General features: G+C 41.5%; 1 protein-coding gene across 14 annotated transcripts in view; it reads left to right on the forward strand.

Annotated features, from left to right (window-relative positions):
* The window catches only part of GNG12 (G protein subunit gamma 12), a 211,790-nt gene that overhangs the window by 143,011 nt on the left and 65,227 nt on the right, over positions 1–3,552 (forward strand). The window lies entirely within an intron of this gene.

Here is a 3,552-nt window from a genome sequence, read left to right on the forward strand (position 1 = left end):
GAATGAAGGTGCATGGGAGCGAGAGAACTCAAATCCCACTCCCATCTCATAGCCCATCCTTTCATCCCATTTTGATTGACAGGCCCTAGAATCCTCATCTTACTCTTCACCATCTGCCATCCCAATCAGTTCATCGGGTTCTTAGGTAGTCTTGCCAATATCAAGTTTTGCAGTGTTCAACCCTTTTTTTTTTTTTTTTCCTACATAGCATTGCCACACTAGTCATTCAATTCATCTTTCAGGATGTTACTTTTTTGCTCAAAAACTGTCAGTGCTTCCATATCACCCACCATACCTGCTTAGATTCCTCTCTCTGTCTTCTCCACTTTCACTATCTGGCTCCTTCCTCTTTTACTCACCTCCCACTATTGCTTTTATTCTAGGCACCTCATGCTACTCATACCTTCTCCACTTGGAAATCCTTCCCATTCTGCAGGGCCCTGTAGAATCATCCTTCCTCCATAATGTGGCCTCCCCCTGCCTGTTCCTGCTATCTATGATCATCCCTGCCCTGAACTACGTCAAAACCAAGCACTGTCTTTAGTGGTTCGCTCATCTTGGTTAGTCTGACTTCCTCCATTGCTTTCCCAATGCTTTGAGAGCAGAAGGCTGCCAAGCCTTCTTCGTACTAGTCAGCACAGGAATGAGAACACAGTAGGTCCAGCATGGACACTGCACTGGGTCACCCACCAGCAGCTCATTAGGATCACATGAGGCACCTGTTGTAATATAATCTAGTCCCTTCCGCTGTGCCAGGCACACTAGTCAGGTCTGGGAAAGACCCCAGGAATCTTAAAGTGCTCTGATGATTCTGATGTGATTGCTAGGCAGTTGGCAACCACTTGTTACGGAAAGAACAAGAAATTTATGAAACCCGGATTTGAGCCCTGGCTCTGCTACTCCCTGGCTCCAGGACCTTTATAAACTCAGCTTCTCTGAGCTTCAGTTTTCTTATCTATAAAATGGGAATGATATTTAACTCGCAGATTGCCAAGAAGATCAAAAAGCATGATGTATGTGCAAGTGCTTTATAAACCAGAAAATATAATTAAAATGCATTAATTGATTGTAGATCTGCAGCTAGCTGGTGTTAATAAAGGGGCAGTTACCTCCATGGTGATGGTCATGTAGTGACAGGGGAACAGGCAGAGAGTAGTTAAGTATTAGGATAAATAATAACAGCAAAAATAGTCATAATTAGTGTCCACTGTTTATTGAATTCTGACTGTGCCAGGCACTGACTATTGGCTCTGTTAGCTGCTTTACATAGAACTATTTGATATTTATAAGAAGATCCCCCTGTTCATTTGTATCTGTACCATAATTACAGCCTATTTCACCATTAGTGAATTATTCCTTTGGTTTTTCCCTCTTCAAAATACCTGGTTAAAACATGTTCATCCCTGAGAGAGGAACTGTATGGTTAATCTGCTATCAACCATTGACAGCTTATCAATATCAAGTACAAGATCTTGTAGAAGTATGAGCTGCTTTGAAATGGTGGGAAGAGTTGGGGATAGGCGAGCAACCAATGGTACTAAAGAGAAAATAGGTGTGGTGTGCACAGGAATAGACCAGCGGGCACCCAGCTGCCCAAGGAAGGATGGAGTTGTGGAGATACTCAGGGGAGTAGGAGGAGAGATCTGAGATGTTTGCTGACTTGACAGTTTGGCCCAGGGCTATTCCTGGTCCAAGGTCACTACCTATCTTCACAGCAGGCAGTATTGATAAAATTGTCCTCCATTTACCATCTGATTTGTTTTACATTATTTTGATTGCTGTTAATATAGTATATGTGCTTGTGTTCTTTCAAATATTTTTGAAGTGGCTTTTAAATACACATATGACATAATGAGATTCAGAAAAATAAGGAAGGAAGGAAATTTGGGGGACAGGAAAATAAAGTGAAGTCAGAGGTAAGGTTCGGCCCCCAGTGCATGGGTGACAGCCTGTATATTTGCTAGCAAGTACCATACTCTTGTGTCTGAGCTTCTGAGGCATCAGTACAAGGAGGAAAATGCACTCAGTTAACAGTTCCTTGTGGCTGGAACAGAAAAGCACACTAGTTACTCAGAAGAAGCAAAATTAATTGTGATTCAAGGCTTAGAGTAATTTCTCCTCAGTGCTCATAAAGAGAATACCACATAAGGTAGCAAACAACATCCCTTTGGTAACTAAAATAATGAGGACCACCCTGGACAAATGATGTAACACTGAGTGTAGTCCAAGAAAAGCCCTTCCAGTCCAGATATGCATTTCTCTCTTGGCCTTGCTTAAATCAAGGATACAATGTAATGGTTTCAGCTAGGATAACAAATACATATTGTCATACTGTCCCCCACCCCCACCTGTGATGAACTTCACAGATTGTCATGGCTTATGATGCTGAACCTGAGTATTTGGCTGTGTACCGAACTTGATACACAAGTTGAAATCTACTTGCCATCCCTGTTCTAAAAGAATAACAAATAACTTCTTGAAAGTACTCTGAATATTATTTTTCCTCACTCCCAAATCATTCTGCACTCTGACTCAGCCTGTGGAGTGTCTTTGATGCACAGAATTTACATTGACCCTATTTACTGTGACCTGTGTGGCTCTTTTCCTCATTCCAAATATCTCTCTCCTTCTGTTTTGAGTCCCATGGATACTGGAGTGTTTGGGGAGAATCAGGGCAGTTTGAGAAGCTCATGAGACTAGACATAGTAGGTAGACTCCATGTATTTGTTTGATGGTAGCAAACTATAACCTGGGCTCCTGTCATCCACTTCTGGGACTCTCTTCTTCTGGTTGGTAACATTAATATTAATTGTAAGAAGTCATGTCTGATTGGTGGCAGCATTGTTAAGATGAACTGGCAGGGACAGAAGGTAGTGTGAAAGTAATGTTAAGCCTAGACTTTTTACAAGAATGTCATAGGATCATAAATTTTTAATTCAGTAAAGATCATTGTCAGAGAAGAGCCTAGAATTCCACCAAGGACAACCCATGAATGGGAATTTCTTTGGGGGCTTTATTTTCACTTAGATCAGATTTATTCATTAGAATTATTTTGTTTGCAAGTAACAGAAATCCAACTTAAACTAGTTTCTTGACTGACATCACTATGTTGTCCATGCCGGCATGAACTTCAGGCTTAGCTGTACCCAGGGGTTCAGAAGATATCAATCATCAGGCCATCATCTTTCACTCTTTTCATCTTTTGGCTCTTCCTAACTCTCGTCAGCTTCTCATACTCATGAGCAAGTGCTCCCTCACCATGATGCATAGGTAGCCAACAGCATTACATTTCTGTCATCCTCATAGCTATGGATCTCAGTGAAAAGAACATGCCTCTTTTGCTATTGTTCTAACAATGATACTGAGGAAGGATCTTAATTGACCCAGTTCAAATTTCTTGCCCGAATCGACTTAGCCAGAAGTAGGCAGTAGACAATAAGCAGTGTCTGTCTAACCATACCTTATTCAGATATCCCTTGAGGGAGGGTGAATACCTCCAGAATCACATGGAATGGGATCCCCTAGTAAAAAGGAAGTAATTTTAGTCTACAG

The sequence above is a fragment of the Pteropus vampyrus genome, unplaced genomic scaffold (assembly GCF_000151845.1).
Source record: "Pteropus vampyrus isolate Shadow unplaced genomic scaffold, Pvam_2.0 Scaffold115, whole genome shotgun sequence".
NCBI lineage: Eukaryota > Metazoa > Chordata > Mammalia > Chiroptera > Pteropodidae > Pteropus > Pteropus vampyrus.